The sequence below is a fragment of the Pocillopora damicornis genome, chromosome 2 (genome assembly GCF_964200805.1).
Source record: "Pocillopora damicornis chromosome 2, jaPocDami1.2, whole genome shotgun sequence".
In the NCBI taxonomy this organism is placed as follows: domain Eukaryota; kingdom Metazoa; phylum Cnidaria; class Anthozoa; order Scleractinia; family Pocilloporidae; genus Pocillopora; species Pocillopora damicornis.
Window position 1 is genome coordinate 29,865,382 of NC_142671.1, and position 12,675 is coordinate 29,878,056.

Sequence of the window (12,675 nt, forward strand, 5' to 3'; positions counted from 1 at the left end):
GCGTAAAGAGTATCCTATAACTGGAAAATCACCTTTGATGCTGGAAATCAATTCAGTTGCTGCAGGATTGTTCAAAATAAGTTGAATCATATTGTCAGTTGACTGATCAACCAATAATACGGGACGTGAGCTCCAGGGAAAGGATGTAGTTCAAACACAGAAATGGTAGGAGAAGTTGAACGTAAAGATTCCATCAACAAGCTTTCTTGTATCTTCATAAATTTTGAATGAAGATCATGCACTGTGGTCTCCTAGAGTCAGTGACAATCCCTGACTTAATGTTACTTCTGCCACCAGGATCCCGCTTTTTCTCACGTATATACATATAATGTAAGCGCTAATATATGTCGCAGAGTTTGTCTCGTATTTCCTTTTGGGAAGAAGCAAAGAGAAACCCGGATTAATAAACTGATGTAGTTTTTGGGTTTGGTGGACTCGTAGGAAAAAAAAATTGAAAAATGTTTAAGTATATATTTATTAAACATATATTTTGTTAATGCCTCGTTGGCGCAGTAGGCAGCGCGTAAGTCTCGTAATCTGGTAAATCCTGAAGGTCGTGAGTTCGAGTTTTTTTTCTTATTTCTTAAAAAGAACTGCTTGCCACAAACTATGATAAGATACATGGCAAAATTTTTTATTTTGCTTGCACTAAAATAATTCAGAAGTCCTGCAAACGAATTCTGGCCTCAAGATCGATCCCAAGAACGATTTTCAGGTCATGCGGCTAACTGCCAAACCTAATGCAGGCTTCATAGAATTTATATTACAAGGATGATAATTGAGGTAATTAAGCAGGACAAATTGAAAGGTATCACTTCAAAAGTTTGCGTGTAATTATTTCTTACTCCCTGGACTTCACTGTCTGGTTTCCACTCCCTCACAAAATCGAACGCAAGTAGGTTTCCATTCCCCCACAAATTTGAACAAAAGAAGTAGCGGAAAGTGTGAAAACGAGATGACGGCCGGTTTGTTTTGTCTCTCACCTGTATTGAGCGATCACTTAAAGCGATCACTTAAAGTTCAACTACTCAAAGTCGATGTTAGCACTATTTTTGAGCGAGTGTTGGTGGTCAATTACGGCATGAAGTGCCTATTTTATCGTTTTTTTAATACCCAGGTTTTGGTACTTTCACCTCGCTATTCCCCATGGCTGGCCTCATAATGCAGGTTTGACTGTACTTCTTAGCGCGACTCAAAACTAAAGTAATAAACAGCCGAAGTTACCGCGGCATAAGGAAAAAGAGAGCTCGTTTTATCTTAGACCGTAGGTAGTGTGGCGTGAGTGTTATCTTCTCCATCACTGATTTTCTTTTAGCTAGAGTTGTTCCTTGATATGTCTCGAACAATTCATAAGCACAACTTATTATACAGTGAAATAAAATGATGCAAGTCTTCTTTCTTACAAACTACCATGTATCCTAATTGGAAAGCTAATCGGTGCATAAAATTTGGGAGCAACAAAAACTCCATATGAAAATGAGTGTATTGTTTAGTGAGCTGAATAACTTTGGTTGGTTTAGAAATGAATGAAAATAGCTGCTTAAATTAAGCAACCACTTAAGACTCAAAAACTGTCTTTGTCCCGTCCTGTCAAGCTTTTGCTGGACAGGCCACGTACTAATCAGAAATCTACATCCTGTACTTTGAGCGTTGAAAGAGATCTTTTCCCTGATAAATATGATGCAACTGTTTTTCAGCCGAATGAAATCTACGATTCGAGGTGGTAATTGAAGCACTGTTGCACCGGCTAGACAGCACTGACCTTGATGGAAAATAACGACCTCCTTCGGATTGCAGGTCTTCATTGGCCCCCATAGCTACTACAGAGATCTTTGGCACCATCGGCTCGTCGGGTTTCTTCGTAGTCCTCTCCGGGCCGGCACCGAAATGAAAAGAAGAGTCAGGGGACATTTGCTCCGCATAAATGGCTATTATTTTAGTAAGAAAAGACACTGATGAAGAATTAAAGACACCGAAATGCAAATACCAGCTGTACTCGTCGTCCACAGCAGCATTCTCCGAAGTTTTTGGCGAAGGGTACGAACGATCATGATTGCATGTTATGGAAATTTCTTTCGATTTCCTTCCAACAGCAGAATTTGGCGGATGCAACTTTGTGTTGATATTTAGATTTCGCCGCACTGTGTCCGCTCGAACGGACGACACCTCGCACCTTGCCGCTCCAAGATTTCTCTTCTTTTACGCTCATAAAATCCAAAAAAGGATTCACCTGAATATTTGTTGACGCATTCCCGTCAGTCAACAGGATAGTCGCACACTCTTCATTCCCCAGTCGTTTGGCCTCCAGGTGTTCTGTCTGAGATTTCGAACATCTATGTCAACTTGAATCATATTCAGTTCGCTAACTATAAACTTCACTAAAGTGGCGTTACAGGTGCGAACGGAGTGCATGACTGGAGTGCTTCCGTCGTCATCTCGTAGGTTCAAATCAACGTCCTGTTTAGCGACATTAACCAGTAGTCTAACAATATCTTCTCTGTCGTTGATGCAAGCCTTAGAAAGCACATGTCGGCCCTTTTTATCAACAATGTTTACATACGCACCGTGCTGCAACAAGAGTTTGAGTAAGTTGTTACGTGTGCGACATTTCTCGTCAGGTAACTGCGCAGCATGGATAAGACAAGTCAAATCCTGTTCGTCCACAAAATTCAGGTCAACTCCGCTCTCAATGAGATGCCGAGTTTGATACATTCTCCCGTCACAAATCGCTTCTTTAAGTCTGGTCGTAGTTGGGTTAGAAGACGTTGCTGTCATGTTGTCGAAGAGAAACTTTTTTCGAGCTTTGATCTCTTGCCGGTCCAATATAGCGGTCTTCTTCGATACAGTTGCTACACTGAATAGCGTCAAAAGAAGCAGAAAGCTGTATTGCCCAACTAGTCGCGGTTAGTTAACCTTTGACGACTAAAGATCTAACAGACAGACAATAACTTTTTAGCATTCAGGGGCTGAAAACCTCTAACCAAATTATAGAAAACTCAAAAGAAGTAATTATAAGCATGTCAGACAAAAGAGCCAAACAGACGAAACTGGAATCCAAAGGCAATTCAAGATGGCTGCTTTATTTTCCTTTTACGCTTTAATCACAGACTGCATTTCACAAAATTTAAATGAGTCGTGCTGTGCCATAACTTATGACTTATCTACCTTGAGAACAACTTAAATAGTTCCTTTTGAATATCACTCTTAAAGAAGGAAAAGAGAACTGGATTGACAGCAGTGTTGGCAATCAGCACCAGATAAACCATTTATCTGAGCGTCCCAGCGAAGGGACATAAATTGGTGAGAAAGCAGAGACAGTGATAATTCCCTCTGAGGTACGTGATATTGAAGGCGGTCATCACTAATATGATCAGGACGGTGGAACTCCTGTGTTGCAATCTGAATACTGCAGGTGGCTGGATGTTCTGTCCACTCATGTTCATAGCATGGTTGTGGCGGACTTGAGCAATCAGTTCCCTGGTCTGGCGGTGACTTTCCAGCCAATGAGAAGGAGATGAGAAGTTGCAGCAACGAAGATAACGAGGAGCAGATTCTGGAAAATGAGCACTCGGGATATTTCCACGAACACGGTAAATGTCGGATTGTCATTGTAAGTGAAGATGAAAGGCAAAAAGAAGAATAGAAATGGGCCATTCCAAACCGTGATAATCATCACCCAAACAGTTTCTTTCATCATGTAAGACATGTACCGCAAAGGCTTTGTGATGGCAAGGCAGCAGTCGACCGTCATGGCGAAGAGATTGGTGGTGGAGCAATACAAGAAGGCGAAGCTGACTCTGAAAAAGAGACCAGCATGGGTGAGGTCGACTGTGTAGAAGAATTTGACGCCCAGGTTTTGTCCTGATGAAGTAAATCACAAGACCGTTGGCAGTCACAGTGACTAAAATTAGGACCCATCCACTCACCCAAAACCAAATATCAGGCATGTCAACCGACCAAAAAAGAGCAAACAAAAATGATAGATATTTTGAAATATGAGGGAATCTCAAAATGTGGCCATTTGTTTCATCATTTCGTTGCGGAGAATCATATGAAAATAAATATTTCCAAATTTTTGTCATGGTTCTTACTTCAGCTGCATGTACACACTGAATACCAAAATGAGTGGAGCGGACTAAATTTGCATATGAACTGCTAACTAACGCAAAAGCTCAAAGCTGTAGTGTATAATTTGCCCTAAAACACAATTTTTTTAGAAATAAGGGGAATATTCTTCTAGAATAAAGTAATTCCAAGTGTGTTTCATTTGGGGTTTTGCAAAATGTTACAGTTAGCATTATCAACGAGGTATTTCCAGCCGCATCAAAATTAGTCCATGGTTACTAAAATCAGTCCAGAGTAAATTTGGGAATCATGCATAAAGGTTTGAGTGTATGGAAGGCGTTTGAATCTAGCAGTTCAGAGATTACAAACTGTGGTGTAAAGATGAAGCACCGAAGATTAATTTTTTGGATTTACATCATTGAGGTTTTTTTTTTTTCAAACAACAGGGCACTTTGCCCGCAAAAAGCATTGGTTCTGATTATGCTTAAGCCTACGTGATATCAAAATTTGACAGAAATCGAGTATAGAGGCGTTTCTGCGATGCTTTTAATCACGGTGCGCAAGCCTGGTTCTGCGTGCATGATTGTGTGTCAGTTTTGAGCAGAGGTTCATGTCGGTAACAGATTAGCCTAATTCATTTCAGTTTAACACGAACTTTTTACGCAACCCTGGAACGCCTTCAGTTGTTTACATATCAAAAAGGAAGCCTTTCTCGTCACTTTGTTCTTGAAAAAAACCTACCTGCTAATGCTTTTGATTGAAAAGTTGGCTGATTTCTGCTGTTAACTGCAAAGTTTCGCCCTGCGACTAACTCACGGCTTGCGACGGCTAATTTCGCACATTTTGGGGGTATTATCAAGCGAGCTTTACGGAATTCGGCTTACTGTTATTTCTCCTCTCGCTATCAGGGAAATTTCGTTAGTTAAGTTGCGTCTTAGTGAAAACCAATGAAAAATCGTAAAAACGCAAACGACTACCGAAGGTGATTAAAGTTTTCTTTGAAACGCAATTGCGTGCGGTGTTCTATTTAACTAAGTTATTGAACTGAGTACTTGCAGTTTTTAATAAACTGTTAATTAATTTTTGCTTTAAATGGAAAATGACAAAATGAGGCAAATGAGTACCAATGAGTGCGATAAATTAAAATCTGTCGCGTCATTTTTTGAAATCAATCGGAACACGGAGGAAATTGACCGTCATGTAAAGCGGTTTAACCAAACTTTTTCGTATTTCGATTGAAGGTTCAAGATGGAACCATACCTTTAGAATCTATCCGTCACCTTTCCTCTTTGAACTTAATTGTCTTAATCATTCTTACACAGAGGGACGTATTCCTAAGACGCTGCAGATCTGTAATTGACACCATTATGATATACCTCGTCGCTATCTTCAGTCGAATTTAAAAAAATGCGGTTTTTCAGTTTTGGACGGTCCACTTGAAAAGAAAAATTGATCAGAATAACAACCAATGTCGATTTCAACCTTAAATGCATGAGTAGCACATGAAAATCTATTGCATCATTGACTGAAAGTCGCCGCAACAAGTTCATTTTAGAATTGACCGTCATTTTAATGCAATCTGCCAACTCTGTGGCGTCTTTTCGATCATCGCAAACAGTTTTCTTAATTTTCAAGGTTTATTTTTACCCGTCATAAAAAACCTTTCACTTGTTTCCTTTTGTTTATCACTAAAAAAAGATCGGTTATTTTGTTCTCCTCGTCAAGAAAGAAATGCATTAAACCCAACAAAATTACGAACTTTGTTCATTGACAGTTCAGTGAGGAAACCATATAGTCAACAATGATATCAATTCACCACGTAATAATGAAACAATTATATTTTTTTGTGTTTCTTTGTTATGGTGCTCGTTTCGAAATACTTTAATTCCATATTAACTATCGATTATCAAAACCGGCTGTATATTTTAAGTGAATTCTGTTTAGGCCTTCCAAGGTGAGCTCAACGTCCGCTTTCCAGATAATTCACTTTAAAGAAATGATGACGTTTACTTTTCAATTAGCTCGGACTCAAAGCACCAATCGGGTAAGCTGTCTCTATGGTCATCTCACGGTCTTTGTTTCGACAGCAGCTGTGTCTTATTTCTTTTAGAAGCCGACACTTTTTTCTCTCCTGATAACAACTGCAACTTAAATTTACCACCTTCGCCGTTGCATGAAAAGGCTTGATTAATATGCAGCTTTGCTTTTAATTTTGTCTTCCAGATGAACGCCGCTAATAAGTGAAACGACGACCTCTTTACTACAACGGAAAGTCATTTTGATATCAACCACTTTAAGAGCTTTTTCGTAAACCTCCATGTTGGGCGGGCGATCTGTATCCAGATAAGTGTTTGCAGTAGGCCTAATTTAACAGAAAAAGTACTGGTTTCAAATTACTTCGGCAAAGTTTGGACGGAACCTACGTACATTGCCTTCCAGTGAGCACAGCGCATACTCTTTTAAGCGGTATCAGTTGCTATCAACCCCGTTATTCAGTTGAGAATTAAACCTGGGCACAGTTCACGAGCATAATATCAGCTTGTTTACGAAAACAGTGTAAGTGCAAACTTTTAAGTCTTAGCTCGATACCCGGGCTGGGGTATTCATGGGAGATAATTTCAACCACGGTTACAATCTTGCTGATCAGACCCAAAGGCCTAACGGTTAGTGCACTGGGCTCCGGGTCGAGAGGCCTGGGTGCGAGGCCTGACCGGCTTATCGTTTTATGTACTTAGGCAGGACATGTAACTCTCTTGGTGCCTCTCTCTCTTTGTAGGGGTGTAGATGGGTATCTGCGAATTGTCAAAAAGACGTGAGGAGATACCAGTGGTAAACTGTAGCGATTAGCATCCCACCCTGGTCCCTTCATGCTACAGATAAATTCAATTTATGTGCAACTTTACCTTTTACCTTTTTTAACCAGGTTGGCTCGCCTGAATCACTTGTTATTTTGCAATAGATGCCGCATTAATGTGCGAGGTTTTTCTGCCATCATTGTCTTACAGAAAGGTCTATCAGCTTCAAGCATGTAATAAATATATCCGTTGAGTCCAGTTGTTTCATACTAGAGATTTTTAATTACATTTGATGTTTTTAAAGACAGACAGAAAAACTTTTCCTTTCCTGATTTGGTAAAAAGAAACTGATATTTTTTGTTCGTTATCCGATTTGGCTCCTGTCCGGCACCTATGAGAAACGTTTAAGGGGTAGGCTTGAAATGATCGCTGATAATTGATGATTAACCCAAATTAAACTGTAACGATCGATTGTTATTTTTCTTGAAAAAATGTACTAAAATTCTTTAGCGGCTTTCAAAACGATTTCGTCGATATTGAGTTTATTTGGGATTTTAAATGAAAACACAGGATCTATAAAATCCAGTTTTTAAATAAAACTTTTCTGGTAGCTTTTCCAGATGTTCCAGAAAAGGGTTGTTCAAACTAAAAGCATAAAATTCCGGGTGATCCGATTAGAAATACGAGCTTTAACTCGTAAATGGACGCACATCCGATCATTCATTTACATGTCACTATAGCGTTACTAAGGTTTAACCATTGTTTAGCTGGCGGCCACGATAGTCCTTTCGGTGAAGGCGTAACACGATGAAACTTAATTGTTCTTGTCACAATGCACGTGGCAACGTTTTGGTCCAAATACATTTATGAGATGTTTTTTCAGGAAGCGTTTGAGCACACTAAGGAGCAGTAGAACAGTTTGCCGAATACCAAGGCGCTAATACACTTTCGAAGGAGGTTTAGGAGGAGCTCGACTGACTTTAATTTGGGATGAAACAGTTTCTATGATATCAGACAGGGCTCGGGACTAAATTAGTCTCGAGGTCCTCAAAAGATTATGCTGGGTCAAGGTTACTTAAGAATCACTAAGTTTCGCAGTCAGCTCTATGCTGTCAAATATTATTAAGGTAAATAAATACCTCCCCCCATCGAAGACTCTGTCATTAAACCGAGCGCCTGGTGCATTTTATTGCGTAGATACATGTATAACAACAGCCTCGTAGCCCTGTCACCTGATCAGTTCCAAGGCCTGTCCAAACTGGAAGAACTGTAAGTAAACATTCGATAGAAATCATACCTGACTGCACAAGTAACTATTCTTGACCAAATATGTATTTAACCAACTTTAATTGATATTCATTTGCTCGCCGAATTGTTCAGCTTTTTTTTTCTACTCTCGTTTGGAGGACATACAACTGCAAAAACAAGGAAGGAGTAACTCTCGAAAATAGAAGTATTCATTATCATTTTAGTTTCACAGAGGGTCTTTCTTCCTCCCACCACTTTTGCCCAAAGTTCGCTAAATTTTTAAGCTAGTGTACTTTGATTGGATAAACCTCAGAAACCTTAGCAGAATTCTGAAAAAGATGCTTTGTCATCCATCCAAGATAGCAACTTCCACCTCGGATTTCTCCAGAAAAAGACAGAAAAAGAAGAGAATCAGAGATGTAGCAATTCTTTCCCTCAACCCCGAAAAAAATCAACAGATCAGTGAAACAATGCTTTTATAGAAGTACAAATACTAGCATGCACTAAGTTTTGACATTTTCAGCAAGGTAACCGCAAACTGCATATCAGTCTAACTTTCCGGCTGTGAGGTTTTGTTTTGTTTTTTTGTTTTTGTTTTCACTTTATTACTATGTTTTCAATATCGGATAGCTCTTGAAGATGTCGTAAGGAGAGGACATTTAAGAATCAATGAAGATAGGAAGAAAGTTTATGTAAATACGTGCTTACCACTAAATGTTTCTATATTTCTGATAATAATAATGTGCGCTCTATGTTGTTCTAGGCTTGTTTACGAAAACAACATTAACTACCTGCCACGTGAAGTTTTTAAAGACATGAAAAACATAATGACTATGTAAGTAACTGTTTCTAAACTATCCTCTGATTAACGGTAACGAGGTACTGTAAAATTAGTAAGGGTCTCGTGAAGATGTAATTATAGCAATGTATAGCCATTATCTGCGACGAGTTCGGCTCAGGTAAATCAAAAGGCCTACTAAGTTCCAAACCAAAAACCCGGACAATCTTCTACCCCCGAGGACAGATCATACCTTATAATCAAAACCATGTGTGATGGACGACGAAATATTACGATTGCGAAAGGGAAAACAGACTGACTAAGAGATCATATTAACTAGAAGAAGAGTGAACCACCAAAAGGCAAATCAGACAAAACCTTGAGAGACACCAGGTCTCTTTAACCACCAAAAACAAGATCCTGCTAAGGTATCCCCTTCCAGATTCAAACACTGAGTTTACAAAGACTTCTACCGTGAAAACCTCTCTAGGGTAAGCATGACAATACTCCTGGGGTTACTTAAATCGGCATCGGCCACGCGGATAGAAATAGATCTGGAACCGTACTATCAATTGCGACTTAAATAGAGAATGTTTTGTTCATTCTTGATAACTTAACTGTCACTTTGAAGAACTTCTCAGTCAAATGAAAATTCGTAAAAATACTTATGTGACATTATTGTATGGCGCACTGCCTACTGTACGGTGAGGTTCTTTTCTCGTTGCAGAACATTTTGAACAAATAGAAGATATTGCCTTCCATCCTTGACTAATTTTCTGTCCAGTGTTGTTTTAATTTACGCTTTAATGCTTGTCAGTTGACGCTCTACACTTTTCACTGTTTCATCGTTCTGTAGGAGCTTTTATTTCAACAATATCCGCACCGTTACCAACGAACAATTCAAAGATGTCGCCCCAAGTATTCGATTCCTGTGAGTATGAGTAAACTGATAATATTCCGGGTGTACTCAAACTACTTTGAGTTCAAGGGAGACAGATATTGTTGGTGCGACCTTGACGTGCTGTAAACTCACGGATAAGCACCCCTCCCCCATTTTAATGAATGTACAAGTGATCATACCAATGGCCGAATTGTTTAAGAAGGGAAAATGGAGTAAACGACTTTCACATACGTACCACCACTGATATACTAAGAGTACCAACTGTGCCGCTATTAGAAGTGAGGATCGGCTTTGTACATTAATGCACAGTTTATACTTTTATTTACGCCCAAATGTTATACTCCTTGGGACGATCATATCTGGTCACAAGAAAAAGTTTGGGAAAAACTTAAGGGAGGGCCCCTCCCCATAAAGTACCCTCTCTGTAGTGAGCGACCCATCTTTTCAACCTAAATTTGAAATGAGTGCACTAGGTGCTCATTGGAGGATTAACAGCCTATGAATATAACAAATAAAGACACTTCGGCATAGCCTGTGTAAGTATGTTTTACAAACTCAATGACGAGTTATCCGTCTTCGGGGTTAGTTATCTTTCAAATAGTTGTTGAGAATTGGGCAGGAAAAGGAACAAGAGAGAGCCGAAAAACTGATTAATACATAACGGTAATAGGACTGAGTGGAGTCCAATTCGGTCTGTAATCATACGAGTGATCAACAAAATCAGACGACGGCGAGGTGGGAGTCCGATTTGTTAATCACGACTATGATTACACACAGAATTAGATAACAAGAAGTCCTGTTACCAAGTAATCATAGCCATTTGAATTTCCGAAAAAACAAATGTACCTAAAACAAATATCTCCAGTGGAGACAATGTCTTAAGTTAAAAATTCCTCCATTTTGAAAATTCCCCAGTTTTTCTTTAAATAAGTGATTGTTGCTGTGATTATTTCAATCATTTCTGTGATTGGTGTATTAGCTGAGTAGACTTAGTACGTTTGGCTGCTTTAACTGTCCGATTACCGGTGTCCGATTACAGCCAACTGTCCGATTACACTGTCTTATTACAACTGTATGGGATGATTAGTGAAAAATGAAGCCGCGAATGCTCCAATAATATTCGAGGAATTTGTAATGTTTGTGATTAATAGGCTAAAGATGTCGATGTTATCAAGAATTAATGAGCAAAGTTTGCCTGAATTACTTTCCTTAAATTTGCAGGTACTTCCATTAAAACGAAATGCGAGAACTACCGGAGGGTTTCTTTTCAAACATGAAGTAAGTAACTGCGTAAGTCAAGTGGAATATTCTCCACGCCAGGAGTTTAAAATTGAAAAATTTCATTTGCCAGTGCCTAGTTATACTGCGCTTACTGTATTACTATTACACTTTCATTTTCTTGCAAATTTAGATCCTTTGACGAATCAAATTTGTCTTTTTTCCCCTTTTGTTGTTCATTTGAACTCTTTTTATGGACCGTAGGACTGTGGACACCAACCTGATGTGTTGCCATTTGACGAAGCAGGATGCAGATTGCGACTTTGCTTATGTCGACAGCTTCGCCAGTTGTGAAACTTTGTTCAGAAATCGAGCTCCTAGGGAGTGCCTTTGGGTGGTTGGAATTATGTCGTTGGTTGGTGCTGTGTTTGTCATTGTGTGGCGGCTGGTGTTTAAGGAGAAGAAGAAGAAAAACAAGATACAGTCCATGATGTTGATACATTTGGCTGGGGCTGATGGACTTATGGGTGTCTACCTCATAACTATAGGTGTGGTGGATGCCATTTGGGCAGGGAAGTGTTATTTGCATGACTATTACTGGTGTTCAAGTTTGACATGTCAGATAACAGGTGCCATTGCCGTGTTGTCAAGTGAGGTGTCTGTTATGACGATTTGTTTGCTCTCCGCCGACCGGATGAAGAATATTCTATTCCCTTATCGTGGAAAGTCCCTTACACTTAAGGTTACGCACCTTTTGTGCTTCCTTATCTGGATTGTTGGTGGCATAATTGCATTTATTCCCACGGTGGGCTTTGACTACTTCGGTAGTCGCCAGAAAGGTCATCACTTTTATGGCAGATCAGTTGTATGTCTGCCATTGCAGCTTTCCACTGATAAGCCGTCGGGCTGGGAGTACTCTGTTGCCATGTTTGTGGGTTTAAACTTTACCCTTGTGCTCTTTGTCGTCGTGGCATACACGATGATAATCTTTAAGTCCTGCGCATCAAACAGGCGCATGGCTCAGCAAGTGATTGGAATGAGGTCTCTCGTGGAAAAATCCTTCCGTACACCTGGTGACCTCGCAGTTTGGATCGCAGTCTTTGTTCTGCCGGTTAACTCTGCCATCAATCCCATTCTCTACACTTTATCAACAGTACAGGTAGTAACTTGCAACCTTCATATCTTTGCTTAAACGTCTTACTGCAAGCTTGATCAGCTGAAGTTTAAGGATACTTTCATAAACATTTTATTCTATCTCGTGAAGAATATCAGAAGAACTAGTTGAAAAGAAAATACATTCTAATTTGCAAGAAATTAGCGGGTTTTGATATTGGAATATTTTGCCGACTGTCCTTAATCTGCCAAAAGAATCCATTTCCCATAAAAAAAAAACAGTCTCGCAAAAAAAACGCCGCGTAAACTTATTACGTTTATTTCAACACGTCGTTGAAGTAATTTTTTAAAATAAAAATTTTTTTTCGTTTTTTACTTGTCATCCTTTGAGTAGTGGAAGTTGTAGAACTCAGAGGGTGCTATTACTAACTAACTAGTTAAAAAATAAAGATTATATAATTCCCGTACCTTGTCCGGTCATCTAGAACGACAACATTTTCGCGTTGCTCGGCATTAGGTATACCAGCCTTATTATGCTACTTACTAAGATACTAGCA

At 39.4% G+C, this 12,675-nt stretch overlaps 2 pseudogenes; both read right to left on the bottom strand.

The window, feature by feature from the left end:
- Window positions 1-1,334: 1,334 nt before the first annotated feature.
- On the bottom strand, window positions 1,335-2,775 carry LOC149050767 (uncharacterized; annotated as a pseudogene).
- Window positions 2,776-3,161: 386 nt separating this feature from the next.
- On the bottom strand, window positions 3,162-3,947 carry LOC149050768 (uncharacterized; annotated as a pseudogene).
- Between the last annotated feature and the right edge of the window lie 8,728 nt (window positions 3,948-12,675).